Source organism: Sceloporus occidentalis, unplaced genomic scaffold (genome assembly GCF_023333645.1).
Source record: "Sceloporus occidentalis isolate IW3139 unplaced genomic scaffold, rSceOcc1.0.p SCAF_3, whole genome shotgun sequence".
Lineage (NCBI taxonomy): Eukaryota > Metazoa > Chordata > Lepidosauria > Squamata > Phrynosomatidae > Sceloporus > Sceloporus occidentalis.
The window spans coordinates 68,144,189-68,159,720 of NW_028316983.1; the positions used below are offsets into that span (position 1 = coordinate 68,144,189).

The 15,532-nt window shown below is 42.3% G+C and overlaps 1 long non-coding RNA gene across 1 annotated transcript; it reads left to right on the forward strand.

Annotated features, from left to right (window-relative positions):
* The first annotated feature begins 3,763 nt into the window (after positions 1-3,763).
* LOC149316135 (uncharacterized) lies at positions 3,764-8,780 on the forward strand. Its single transcript, XR_016280439.1, has 3 exons — positions 3,764-5,832; positions 6,632-6,777; positions 8,255-8,780. It is a non-coding gene; the product is annotated as an uncharacterized LOC149316135 (long non-coding RNA).
* The last annotated feature ends 6,752 nt before the right edge of the window (positions 8,781-15,532 follow it).

Consider the following 15,532-nt stretch of genomic DNA (forward strand, 5'->3'; position numbering starts at 1 on the left):
TTGTGGGAGGATGCTGTATCACCCTATGGTGCCATGGTACTGCACCGAGAACTGCCACAGTGACTACTGAACTTTCACAGCAACTGCAATAGCAGTTGCAAATCTGGCAGTGGCTGTGAAATTTAGCCAGAAGTCAAGAGAAATCTGGGCATAGGGCAGACCCTCATAGATTCTTACAGGAGAGGACCCATGTGGATCCTTTGAAAAGATATCCATCCTTGGATACTTTGAAGACAACTACAATTTACCGTGGGATAGATTTTAATACACAAGAAGTTCCTTCATTATATACTAGCCTTTAGTCCATGGAAGTTTACATCAGAATACAATTTGTGAGATTTTTAAGATGCCACAACAGAGTTGATTGTTTTTACTATAATGGAGTAATATGACTACAACTTGTAAACTGCTTTATACAGCTTACTTTCTTACCAACTGCAGTAGGCCCTTGCTCTCCACTGGGGTTTGGTTCCAGGACCCTCTGTAGATATCAAAATCCATGGGTGTCTAACTCCCATTAAATACAGTGGTGTAGTAAAATAATGTTCCTTATATAAAATGGCAAAATCAGGGTTTGATTTTTGGAATTTATATTTTTAAAAAATACTTTAGAGCCATGTATTGTTCAGTCCATAGATAAGGAAGTTGTGGATACAGAGGGCCAACTGCATGCTGTTTCCATTTCAGCTAATATGGTATACACAGATCTAAATAGATTCTATAAGATGACTCTGAATAAGACTTTGGTGAAAGTATATATATATATATATACACAGACACACAACCATATACAAACACTAGAATAGGAGAAAATGAGGCAGTCAGGGAGACACTACACACATAGTATTTCACATATGTTATAGCAGGTACACCCCTGCTATAAATTGATGCCACAGACAAAGCTTGCATTTGTATCCGGATGAGGATGGACCTAGTTGCTCACCAGTTCATGCATCCTCCTTGCCTTCCTCCTTTGACATGGCTGTGACAATTAGAATCATTTACTTTCAAATTCACTTCAGCTACCCAAGATGAGAGTGTAATTTATCTTTAATCTTATTGACAGTCTGTTCACAACAAAGAGACCTTTGTTAATCATGGTTTGAAGAAGCTGGTTCTCCCCCCCCCCCCCGCCCCAAACTAAGTACAGATAAGAGATTATGACAAGCTGTGGCTAAGGATCAACAGAAGTGAAAGCGTTCAGCTTTTCTCTGTGAATGTACCAGAGGAGGAAGGGCACAGAGAAGTGTGGTTTTTCCCAGTGTAGAGCTCCCAGCAATGTGGAAAATGAGCAGTAATTACCTTTGGTCTTGTAGCTGCTAATTCTGACTCCTGGCAGCTATTCTTGAACATAAAAACATCCCAACTAAACCAAAGGCCTGAATAGTCCCATGTTCTGTTCCCACACAGGCTAACTAGAATTCCCAATGGGAAGTCCAAAAGAGGATGTAAGTGCAAAAGCAACCCTTTCATTTCCACTTGTGTCCCTTAATGTCTCCTTAAAAATATACTGTCTCTCCTAATGGATGCAACCTATAACAACTGACTAGTGGCATCTATTAGCCTTGTCCTTCCATTAATTCTTTCCCTTTGTCTTCTTGCAGCTTGTGCATGCAATCTGGCTACTTCTAGAAAACACAGAAACACAAATGGTTTAATTTGGGAGACAGTAAGGCATTAGATTAATGATGGAAGTGAAGAGACACCAATGCTTATTTGTGTAAAGGCATTAATGTGAGAGGAAGGGCAGATAATGCCTGCCCTTTGTTTTCACCTGTACACTCAACATGTGTCGCTTTGACTTGCAGATTTGATTATTCACAGATTTTGTTACAGTTCGCCCTTTCTTTATGCGGGGGATCCGTTCCAGACTCCCCCATGAAAAGCAAATACTGCCTATGCTCAAGCCCCATTTAAATGAATGGGGCTTGTGCATGCGGCGGTGCAGTGGTGCGGGTGCCACAGGCATGCCCCCCATTTGTCCCTATGGGACACGCCACCCCTTCTCCCAAGCAGCTTTCAGTGTATGCTGAAAGCCGTGTGAAGCGCACCCACATATGATGTGGGCACACTGTATAATGTTTTCTCTAGGAATATCTAGCTTTAACTAAAGGTCGTACTGAAGGGCCTAGAGATTGCTAGAGAGAAGACTCCACTAGGCATTTGTAGCTCCTCCAGAGCAATTCTGTGGTCAATGTCTGGCAGATGTTGACCACAAAATTGCACTGGAGGACCTAGAGATTCCTAGGGAAGTGTTCTCTCAGGTAAAAACATAGTGTTTTTGCTATTTGCTATTTTTCCACATTCACAGGGGTCCTGTGCTCCTAACCCCAGCGAATGTGGACAAGTGTATACCTTTATTTGAACTATGTACTCAAGCCTTTTGCTTCCTTATCTGTAGAAGTCACTTCCCTCTACTCTCCGGAAGTAAGATAGGGCCCATACAGTGAGGCCAAAATAAAGCTGCTTCAGGTCACTTTTGAGGTATGCTGTTTAAATGACACATGAATCTTAATAGGACTGGAGCGTGGCTTTGGCGTGGTTTCTATCCTCTTCGGACGCATGCATCATTTAAACAGCATACCTCCAAAGTGACCGAAAGCAGCTTTATTTAGGCCTGTCTGTACAGGCTCATAGTCTTTCTTTTTCTTTAGTCTGGGAAGCATTCATGAGGCTCCAATTTAAATAATGGATACTATTATTTTTTCATATACTTTTTTCTTCTGTATGATTTTTAACACCTTTGCCTGATGAAGAAGCCTGTGGAGCTTTAAAAGCATGCCTCATGCATCTTATGCATCCTGCTTGACTGAATAAAGGTTTTGTGGATTTTTGATGTTATTGTACTTTGCTATATGACCAACACAGCTGGCCCTTAATACCGCACATTCCCCCTTCAATTGGTCTCCTTCCTCTGCAGTTTTTTTTCCTGGGAGGAGTAGGGTTGCCATTTCACAGTGGTGGGCGGGACTTTCCCGCCCCCTGGGGGGCGTGCCCGGTCCCGTCCCGCCCCCGACCCCGCCCCGGGTGGCTGCCCAACTCTGAGCTCCCAGGGCTGCTGCCTGCCTTCTATAGAGTGCTGCCTGTGAAGCATGCCTGGAGCAGCAGCAGGAGGACTGAAACCAGCAGGGGCGGGGTCTGCTCCACTGCCCTGCCTCTATTGGCCAGCCCTCTGCTTCCTTATTTGGGCAACATCCAAGCAGGGAGGAATTTGCATTCAGGCAAGCTGCTTCCCCCTTTCTCTTTCCCCTCCTTCTCTTCTTCTTGTTACTCCGTTTTTTTTCTTCTCCTCCTCTTCCCCTCCTCCTCTTCCTCCTCTCCTTTGTCTTCCTTTCTTCCTCCTCATCTTCTTTTTCTCTTTCTTCCTCTCTCTAAGCCCCCCTCCTCTTCTTCTCAGGGGTCCAGGGCTTCTCAAGGCTTTGCCCCCATTAGAAAAGAAAAAAGGCTTTGGATCTGTCCCATAAATCCCTCCTAAGTTGAGACATACCTGGGGAAAAGAGGGGGCGAGGGGTTTGGGGGGGTTGGAGGGGGCAAGGAAAAGGAGGAAGGGGGGAATTGCTAAGAAGGCTTGGGAGTGGGAAATGTAGTTTGCAGTGGCACAAGGGACTGCCTGTGATCTTGCAGATGCTATGCCTGCTTGGAAGTGGGAAATGTAGTTTTCAGTGGCACAAGGGACTGCCTGTGATCTTGCAAATGCTATGCCTGCTTGGAAGTGGGAAATGTAGTTTGCAATGGCACAAGGGACTGCCTGTGATCTTGCAAATGCTATGCCTGCTTGGGAGTGGGAAATGTAGTTTGCAATGGCACAAGGGACTGCCTGTGATCTTGCAGATGCTATGCCTGATTGGGAGTGGGAAATGTAGTTTGCAATGGCACAAGGGACTGCCTGTGATCTTGCAAATGCTATGCCTGATTGGGAGTGGGAAATGTAGTTTGCAATGGCACAAGGGACTGCCTGTGATCTTGCAGATGCTATGCCTGATTGGGAGTGGGAAATGTAGTTTGCAATGGCACAAGGGACTGCCTGTGATCTTGCAAATGCTATGCCTGATTGGGAGTGGGAAATGTAGTTTGCAATGGCACAAGGGACTGCCTGTGATCTTGCAAATGCTATGCCTGCTTGGGAGTGGGAAATGTTCTTGTAGAATTGGGGGGGGAGGGTGTTTGGCCAGAACGAGAAGTACATTTCAGCCTTCTGTCTAGGAATAATGCCAAAATGTCCTCCATTTTGAGCATGCCTAAGAAACATGCATTTATATTAACATTTTAAAAAAATTATCAATTTTTTCATGTGTCCTCCATTTTTTAAAAACCGTGTCCTACATTTGAAAATGTGGCCCTACATTTGTCCTACATTTGTCCCGGTTTGGAGGTCCTGCCTTATGGCAACCCTAGGGAGGAGCAACCACAAAGTTCCAGTCTCAAAAATGCTAGCAGAAGGGGTCACTGCCTTCATGCTCAGCTTTTCAGTAGTGTTTTCTGGAAACAGAATGTTAAATTAATTAAGGATTTTCTGATCCAGCAAGGCTGTTTTACAATCGCACTGATGAAATGTTTCTGGCCTGCTAAATTTTTGTTGACCCATGGGTTTACTATCAGTCTAAAGGAATGTACCATTTCTTTTCCTTTTTTTTAAGCATGGAATTTTGCTATTTCATGAGAGTAAAAGTTCTAACAATTAGCAAAACCTTTTATTTTAATATGTCAGTATGGGATGGCCATCTGCAAGATTTTATTTCCTGGTTGCTGATGACATAAACATGTACTTAGAACAGCAATCTAATTCTTTATCCTTTTAATTTAAAATGGATAAAGACAAGCGTTTATGTCTAAACTCTCTGATTCACATCCCATATGAAATTGGAGAGCCAGTGTGTTGTAGAGGGTTTACTTGGATTTGAGAGATCTAGTTTCTATATCCCATTAAGCCATGCAACCCACTTGGAGAACAAGGGCAAGTCTCCATAGTCTAATCCTGCAGGGTTGTTGTTACGGAAATAAAGTGGGGAGGAAGAGGAGGAAAAAAGCCATATTTGCTGCCAGTACAAGCAAGATGGAATAGAAATGTAACTAATAAAATAAATCTGCTTCATTTTAAAACTACTAATCTGAAAGTGTTTTAGAACAGATTATTTAGACCAGGTGTGCTTAATTTTTCCAAGATTTTGGATTGCAGCTCCTAGTATTCCTGAGAATTCACTGTGTTTGCTGGGACTGACGGAAACTATAGTTCATGAACAACAACTAATAGACCACTCACTGATACAGATATTGTGTCCCTTATACAGACTCTGCATTTACTTCATTTTAAACTAGGGAACAATTCTTCATGTGTGATTGCTTTCACCCAAAAATCAAGAGTTGCAGGGATATTGGAGGGTAACAAGTCCTGCTCCCTTCCTTGTTCCCTGGACACATTTGTCCCCTGGACACATCTGGCTTGCTTCTGTCTTTCCTACAATGATCTCTGCTCCTAGATTGTGGCACTCCCTTCCAAAGAAGCCTGGTGCTGCTTCCACATTGCAGAATTAATACATGTTGACAACTGTAAAGTCTCTATCCTATGGAATTCTGGGATTTGTAGTTGTTGTGGAACCAGAGATCTCTGAAAGACAAGGCTGAATATCTTACAAAAATATAAATCTTAGAATTGCATAGTATTATGTAATGGCAGTTAAAGCAGTGTCAAACTGCATCAATTCTGTAGCTGCAGAATTGACCTGCTTCTTGCTGTTCTTCGGCCATCTTGTTTATTCAGATGGGCTTTGGCAATTGAGAGTACTTATGAACAACCCCTGAAGAACTACAATACTTTTTCATTGATGATGATAAGTATGTTTTTATTGATACACCTTTTAATTGCTTTAAATTCAGTTGTGCTTTAATCTTATAATTTATTTGATTGCTTTTAATATTACAATACATTATAATCTGTGGGCTTGTTTGTTTGTTTTGTTTATATCTGCTTTTTAAACTTGTCACCTGGTAATGAGACCATGGGAATGTGGGCTATGAGAGTCATGCCCAGCTCGGGACAGGTAGCCTGCCTCACAACCCCCCCCCCCCCTTTACCTTGGTAGCAATACAGTTTTTTGCACATATGTGGAATCCCAAGTCTGTCACTCCAAAAGGTATACCCAGCTGATGGCTCGGTGAACTAGTTTCCATCAGCTGGCAGGCAGGTCTGACAGTGCTTGGATCTGGACCCATGCTGGAATTAAGACTCTACAGCTGTAACCAAAAAAAGAGTTGTGGCCTCTTTTATCCTAACAAATGCAGTTTGTGTTGTTATTGCTAAGCAAAGCTTCAAAATGTGAAGTCGAAGGCTTTCATGGCCGGCATCCGTAGTTTTTTGTGGGTTTTTCGGGCTATGTGGCCATGTTCTAGAAGAGTTTCTTCCTGACGTTTCACCAGCATCTGTGGCTGGCATCCTCAGAAGATGTCAGCCACAGATGCTGGCGAAACATCAGGAGGAAACTCTTCTAGAACATGGCCACATAGCCTGAAAAACCCACAAAAACTAAAGCTTCAAAAACTACTAAACCTGCAAGCTATCAACAGAATGAATAAAATGATCCTAGGTAGGTACACACATAGATTGGGCATTTACTGTTTGTGTCTATATTTACAGCTCCTGATTTTGACAGAAGTCAGTGGACTACTGTGAAAGAGAAACTCAGCTCGATTTCCCAAATTCACGTAACAACTGTGGCATCACAAACAATGCTGAGTGATGGTGTGGAAGTGGAATCAGTTTATTACTGCTGACTTTGAGATGTATGGAATTGCTTCCAGAATATGAAAAAGTTATTTTTGAACTACAGCTCCCAGCATCCCCCAACCAGTGTACAGTAATCATTGGCCATGATGTCTGGGAGATTTTAGGTGTTGTAGTTGTAAAAAAGCTACATTTATATATATATTTATTTTATATTTAAATACAGTCAGCTCTCCATATCCATGGATTTTTTATCCACGGATTCAAGTATCCACAGTTTGAAAATATTTTAAAAATGTATAGATCCCAAAAGCAAACCGTTATTTTGCCATTTTATGCAAGGGACACCATTTTACTATGCTATTGTATTTAATGGGAGCATCCATAGATTTTGTTATCCACGGAGGGTCCTGGAACCAAACCCTAGAGTACACCAAGAGCCCCCCTTTTTAAATATATGGGATGTTGGCTGGAGAAGTTGTTTTCCCATGAAATTTGGCATTTTGGTGAAAGTGGGATTAAAGAAGGTATTTTGGTGTGTGCTGTGAAGGACAAAAGGTGCTCTGCCAGAGGACAAGGCTAGACAATAAATTGTGGCATAGCTGTTGCTCCTTCTCTCCTCTTCCCACAGAGCAGTAGCAGAGAATGTTTAGCTCTCCAGATGTCTAGGATTTCAGTTTCCAGAAATTCCAGACCATCTTGTCCAATGATAGAGAATTATGGGAGCTCCAGTCCAAAACACCTGGTGAGCCAAAGATTTCCCTCCCCTGTGAAAGTCCATTGATGCAGATGCTGGAGTCTTTGTTGTTGCTGCTGCTGTGTGCCTTGAAGTAATTTCCAATTTATGGAGACCCAGCCTAAGGTTAACCCATCATGGGGTTTTCTTGGCAAATTTCTTCAGAGAGGGTTTGCCATTGCCATCCTCCAAGACAGAGAGAGTTGCCTTGCCCAAGGTCACCCAGTGGGTGTCATGGTTTAGGGGGATTTGAACCCTGATCTTCAGGGTGGTAGTCCAAATCTCAAGCCACTACACCACATTGGCTCTCTAGTGCACTGCCTACTTAACTTTCTTCTCTCTCTCTCTCTAGCAGTTAGAGATTTTCAGAACTAGCAAATTATATGCAAAATTCCTGGTTTTTTAATGTCTTAGGCAACCATTTTAGCATGTAGCAACACTCTTTCCTCTCTGACTGTTTATGCCCAGAAAATCTTCAGATGCCTTTTTCTAGCTGCTTCTCCCAAATAAATTGAACATTGTCTAGTGAAGATGAGCAATTATGAAAATTACTTTAAAATTCCAATAGCATCGTTAATCTTCTCTCTTTCCCCAGCTTCCTTATGTAACTGACGGTGAGAGAAAAATTACACAGAATAATGTCATCCTGAGATACATTGCACAGAAGCACAAGATATGTGTTTTATGTGGCCAGCAATTGTTTGAGTGCTGGCTTAAAACCCAAAAGTAATATAAGGCCAAATAGTTGATGAGAATTTGAACCATTATGATTTTCTCTTCTTTGTCATGTGTTGCTACAGGTGGTGAGACTGAAGAAGAAATAATCCAAATGGATATACTTAAGAACCATGTTATGGATTTCTGAAGGGACCTTGGAAGTATATGTTACAGCCCAGATTTTGTGAGTTTTGTTTTCTCCTTCCAGATTGGATAAGACTTTGATAATTCAGCAGATTATTTGACAAGAAGTGCAAGAATAAATATGCAGTATGTGTGTAGGAAGACAACATTTATGTAAGGTTTACCAAATATTCTTTCTCCCATTCTGGGATTGGGAGTGGACAAAATGTTCTGCTTGTAGAATCAGTAGAAGTGGAGATGGGGTTGTAAGAAAAGAAAAAAAGAGACCTAGGAATGTGAAACCTCTTGAGGCTTCTGAAGAGGTTAGTTGAAACTGAGCCTGGGTATGATACTCAACATCCACTTTTTGCCAGAAAAATTGAAGATTGAGTACATTGAAAAGTTTCTGTTCTGCCAGTTTCTGGAGGACAGAACATGGTTTACGAGAAATAAAGTACATATCTTGAATATGATTTATACAGAGCCCAGGATTTATCTAAAGTCTGTGGTACACATTATAACGTCTTCCTTTTTTTTTCCTTTTAAATTTTTGTTTAGATTACTTATGTAGATTTCCTTGCATATGACATTTTGGATATGCACCAGGTGTTTGAGCCAAAATGCTTGGATCAGTTAAAATATCTAAAGGATTTCCTGGATCGCTTTGAGATGAAATTTACTATGGCTTACACTTGAAATTCCAAAGTGAAGGGTAGTTCTGGCATGATAAGTGTCAAAGGGAATTCAGTGGAATTAATGGCAAAAAAAAAATCCTCACTAGAAATAACCCTTCCAAATGTTATCAGTGTTCCAGCATGTCACAAACACTAAGATCCAAAACACACTGCAGAAATAATCCAGTCTGAGATGGCTTTAACTGTCCTGGCTCAATGTTAGGGAATTCTGGAAACCATAATTTTGTGAGAGATTTAGCCTTCTCTTTCAGAGAGCTCTGGTGCCACAACAAACTACATTTCTCAAGATTCCATAGCACTGAGCCAGAACAGTTAAAGCATTCTTAAACTGGTTTATTTTTGCTGTGTGTTATGGACCTAAACCAGACAAACCAAGTTTTACCACTTAGTGCTTTGTCACGTGGTGGGAGTGTTAGAGGTTGTTCTGTGTTGAGTGTAAATCCTTATTTTGGAGAGTGGTCCCAGATTTGTGTTAAGAGGCAAGGTTAACAGACCCAAGTATTGAAAATCTTGTGGTAGGAATGGAAAGGGATGATTTCAATTTGAGGTAAAAACTGCTAAGGGCAGTTGGAGGCCTGCAGCATCTCCTCCAAGGGCAGGACAGTTAAATATTGTATTTCTTTAAACTCAGATGTTGTTTCATGTTCCATGAGGAGTTAATATTATATACAGCATTCTGTATTGTAGTTATTGATTTGTAATCTAGAGTTATGACTCTGTAACTGCTCTGTACTCAGTAACATTATGTAATCATGATTGTGTTACTGAGTACAGAGCAGTTACAGAGCCATCATAGCACTTCTACCATGATTTTAAATTATTTGTAAGGCACCATTCCAAGTGCACCTTAACACCCAGCAGCTGCACCAAGTGAAGGAGTTCTCTTCACCTAGGGTTGCCGTAATGGAGGACCTCCAAACCGGGACAAATGTAGGACAAGGTTTGAAAATGTAGGACATTTTTTTTTTAAATTTCCTGGCTAGGAAATTTAAAAAAAAGTCCTAGATTTTTGAAGCTTGGCATCGCGGCGATTGCCGCGGTGCCAGGCTTCCTCCTCCTCCTCCCGGCTTGGGAAGAAGCCTCGGCTGGCTCCCAGGCCGGGAAGGAGGCGGGAGCCGCCCCTCATCGCGGCGATCGCCGCGGTGGGAAGCGGCCTCCTCCTCCTCCCTGGCCTCGCACAGGCCTTGGAGGACCCCGCGGCCGGAGCTCCGACCGCGGAGCTGCCTCGAAGGCCTCGCTGGGGCCCAGGAGGGAGCATCTCCGCGGCTGGAGCTCCAACTGCGGAGAGCCTTCCCAGGCCTCAGCAAGGCCTTGGAGCCGCTGCGGGGGCTGAGGTGGCCGGGGCCGTCCCGGTTTGGGCGCCAAACCAGACTGGGACCGGGATGGCACCGCCCAAACCGGGATTGTCCCGCCCCCCGGCGGGATATGGCAACTCTATCTTCACCTGCTGTTCAGGATGTAAGGAGGAAATGATTTCCAGTTCCCTCCCTCCCTCCATCCAGCAAGAAAGGCTGAAACAATCAGCAGTAGGACCTGTATTGTAATTCAGTAACTGATGGGAGGTATGTTGAAATGTCATCCCCCTTGTGCCCCGATTGTGGCTGCTGGCTGTTAAAGAGAACTTGAAGATTCAAGCCAGGAGACATTCCTTAGTTATGCATTTGTAGCTGAGAAGCCAATGTAGGACATTGGCAGATATTAATTGAAGGTCTGTCAGTGTTGTCTTATTCCTCTAGATATATAACAGTCTCTACATGTTGGGAGGGGGATAGTTCCTGGCTGACAGGTTGTATGGCAGGGTTAACAACCTGGTGCTCTCCAGATGTTGTGAATTACAACTCCCAAGAAAGTGAAATTCCTATAAACAAATGACAGCTTTATGCAGAACAAATGTGCATTTATTATATCATAAATAAAAAAGTCCCTGTAGATACATTTCAGTGTCCCTAGTGAGCAGAAATTATTGACTACTATTACTGAGGAACTTCAACTAAATCTTTTTACTGCTTTAAACCCTTTTAACTTTCATTAGAAGTAGGAATTGTGTAACCTCTGTGTATCTACACATGACTTTTGTGCATCTGCCAAGGGAATTTCCCCATTGCCAGAATTTGTTTTTGCAAAAAGTGATAATTGCACCTCCAAAACCTCCAGAGGGCATCATTCTCCTTATTAAATGCTATTTATTTCCTCCCCCATCTTTCTTACATCTCAAACAGCATTTTTGGAAAACCCAAAATAACATTCTTTTTGCTTCTAACTTCATTAAAGAAATTAGCCCCACAGGACTCAGGATGTGTCAAAAATGGATACCATCTCTAAGACTTAGAAGATCTGGTTATATTTGTCCCTTACTATTGCAGGATTGCAGTGCATGGGAAAGAACCATGTTTCCTCCGTAGGAATAGTAGTTGCAGCTTCCTGCTATTTGCATGCAGTGCTGGATTTTAACACTGTTAAATGACCATGAGAACTCTAGAAATGTTAATGCTTAATTGTGATTTTATTTTTCTTCCAATGAGTTCTTAAGATCTTTATATAAAATACCGGTACAGCTGGCATTTATTTATGATTATACAGACTGAAAACAGGTGGGAGAATTTCATTTTAATGTTTCAAAAACTACTGATCCCTTTCAGATTTCTAGGAACACTCTGAACCCTAAATAAAGATGCTTCCAGGGTTCCATTTAGTTTCTGCAGCTTAAATCTGTCTATTTCAGACTACAAAACCCACTTATGTATATATAGACCTCTGCATTAGCACCCAGATTTCTTAGCACAGGAATGGGGACTGTGAGGCCCTCCTGATATTACTGGACTGCAACTCGCATCACTACTGACTGTAGCAGCTGGGACTCATGGGCATTGCAGTCCAACATTTAGAAGGCCCCCTCCTTCCTGTCTCTGTTTTAGCACAGGGATTCAGAACCTTTGGCCCTCTAGATCATATGAACTACTTTGCTACTGGCAATGATGATTAGCTGGGGCTTCTAACTATTGAAAACATCTGGAGGGCCAAAGATCTCTCAACCCTGTTTTACCACATAGGGGAAAGACCCAAAATGCCAATTAAATACAGAATTCTGAGGGTACAAATCCCTGGATTCCAAAGGTGAAGCTATGGCATTTAAAATGGAATCAAAGTACTATAGCTTGACAAGAGGGTGCACCCCATGGATGTTTGATGTACAGTTTATTTGGAGAGGAGCCCATACCTTTTCTATGATACAAGAAAGGGGGTCAGAACTGTTGTCCTATCCCATTACACTCCTATTATTTGTGTAATAATAATAATAATACTTTGGCAGGGCTTGCCCTAATACTAGGCACATTGAAACTGCCATCTCCAGCAGACAATTTTGATTATCTTGATAAGGCAGTAAACAGTTGATGATTTAGGCGCGGTACAGACCGCCCAAATGCGCCATACTCCCAGCAATACTAGGGTTAGGGACCGCACGGCAACCACACGGTCCCTAACTCTAGTATAGAGCGGTGTCGTCACAATGGCGGTGTCCCATGTACACAGATGCCGCCATTGTGACATAAGCGCCATGCAACATCCGCACAGCACTGCACGTTACTTACATCATGAGTGCGCTATTGGTGCACTTGTGACATCTGTCCTGCGGCACAAAAAGAACCCAGTTTTCTGCGGTTCTTTTTACTCCAGAGGGAAGCCGCACGGTTTGGTGGCTGCGGCTTCCTTCCGTAGAGCATTAGGCCGTCAGCAGGCTGCCCCTTTGGGGCAGTTGTACCACACTTTAATGTGGTTAATATTGTGTTTTTCTTACTAAAGAGCAGGAGAGGTAATTGCCAAAATAATGTGGCTGGCACTAGATACTACTCACCTTTCTTTGGATAGGTATGGCTGGGTCATGTGTCATGTGCTACTCTGCCTCAGGCTGCAAAATATCCTGGGCTGACTCTGGGTGACTTCTGAGATAGTCTTTGCTAGAGATTTTGTTTAATGAGAAAACAGGTTTTGAAGATTATATTTTAAGACACATCTTAGCATTCCTCCTCTTTCCCAGGATTTCTGAGCAGGTACAGAAAGAAGGTAAGGCTCTCTCCCAACCATATGCAAGAGAAATACACCCAGTCGTCTTGTGAAGTGGAAGACAGCTATACCATGCCAAACCACGATTTGTTAAATATCATCCTGGACTTACTCCTTACTTTGTTTTGACCCCACTCTGTTGATTTATAACTAAAGTCACAAGACAATAAGAACGTTAAACAGGAACAAGCCACTTCTCCCCCCCCCCCCCCCTGTGATGCTTTGCTACTATCTGTCTTGCCTCTCTTCAAATTAAATATAAATAATTTCTATAATTAATTCTGGAACTGGCAAAATACTTGGCTTGATACAACTTTCATTTTTTCCCATCTGTTCTTTTGCATTTCCCCCACCTGTTCAGGTTATTAATCCATGCAAGAACTTCCATCAAGCACTGCTGGAACACAGTAATCCTTTGTTACAATGGTGTGCACTGTTTCACCAAAGCTGTCTTTGCACTGCAGAAATAATCCAGTTTCACACCACTTTAACTGCCATGGCTCAGTGCTATGGAATTCTGGGAATAATAATAACAATAACAATAATAATACATTTTATTTATATACCACCTTTCCAACAGATCAAGGCAGTTTACAAAAATGCATAAACAATTACATAAACAATTATATAACAAATACACAACTAAAAATTCATCCCCTTACCTTAACTAAATACAGTTAAATTAATCAAAAAATTAATTATATTAAAATATATTAAAATATACCCTCCCATACCAGCCAAATGAACTGGCCTTGTTTGTAGTGGCCCCAGAACTCTCTGACAGAGAAGGCTAAATGTCTTACAAACCACACATCCCAGAATTCCATAGCACTGAGCCATGGCAATCAAAGTGGTGTCTAACTGGATTATTTCTGCAGTTTTAAACAGCATTGTATCACAAAACTTCTTCACGTTTTAAGGTTCCACAAAACTCTGGTTTTACTGCAAAAAATCTAGCCTCAGCTACTCATCTACCCCATGGAAATTTCTATAGAATTGAGTGGTATTTAACTATCACTTCTCAAATGAATCCTCACAAGAGACTGCAGCAGCCATTTTATGAAATGCAAACAAAGAAACATTGTTTTAGAGTTTTACTGCCATGGTAGGAAAACTCTTAAAATTCTTCCTGGCCAGATTTCTGTCCATCTGTGGGGGTGGGTTCTGTGTGCACAAGATCACCACCATGAGAATAAGCAATCCATTGTTCTCCTATTTTAAACTATCCAAACAGACCACAGCACAGACCTCAATTTACTTGCACATATTCCAATGGGACAAATGCCATTTCCTGCCAGCAATGTCCCTCTGCATTCTCCATAGGACAAACAGGACAGAGAGCAAGTGGACACCGATTGGATATTATTCCCCTGAGATATCCCAAAATCAGTATCAGACCATTGCAGTCTCTCAGGGCATTTAGTCACTGACCTCAAAGCAACTGTGGGGGATCAAACAAATTTCAAAAGTAGATTAGAAAAGGAAAGGGTTGAACTGGCATACATACAGTGGCATCCCTGTGGCTGGTGTCACCTGGTGGAGGGAGGCAGCAAGGAGGCATGGGGGGGCAGACTGCCCCACCGCCCTTCCCTCCCAGCACAATGCCTTGCTTGCCTGCCTCCTGGCTGGCCCACCACTGGAGGTGGATTGATGCAGCCTCTGGACAGCCATTTGGGGTCTGGCATAGTTGCTTGGGGGAGCACCTGTGCTGGATCCCAAACGAAAAGCACTGCCCCACCAGCAGCACCCATGTCACCTGGTGCAAACCACATTCCCCGCACCCCCACAGTTACACTACTAGGCCTCATTCCCACTATTTTTTAAACCAGATCACAATTTGGTTTGAACTGGCTCAAACGACCCTGGTTCCCATTTAAATCGATTAGCTGAAGCAATTTGGTGAGGGGGGGCATGCACCAGATCCATTTAACCCATGTCTTTTTGATGCTGATTTTTTCCTGCTTCTTTTTCACCAAATCGATTCAAAGCAAGTGTAAACCACAAGCAGATCGGAATCAATTCAAATTTGCCCTTCGTCTGGCTGGAACAGAAGAATCAATTCATTTGTGAATGGGAACCACAAGTGGGTTATTTTGAAGCCAGAAAATGGGATTGGGGCAAATGTAGTAGGAACCACGCTACGAAGTCAAATCGATCCATTGATCTGGATCGCACACTGATTTATCTGTAAGTGGGACTGAGGCCCTAGATTCATACACAAATTCCAATCTAGTAATAGAAATTTATTAGCATGCAATATATATTAATTGGCTAGCTTTCACTTCAGGGGTGCATATAACAAAGAACAAAGGAAGCCTTCCTCATGATAAGACCATGCCATCAGTGAAGCCAACTTTTCTGAAAGCCGAAAGTGCTGTTTACACGTTCAGAGGCAATCTTAACAGCTAGCAAGGTGTATTAAATCGCATATGCCAGAATGGTTATCTTAAGTTGCTTGGCATCTTATGTCCACTGTGACAA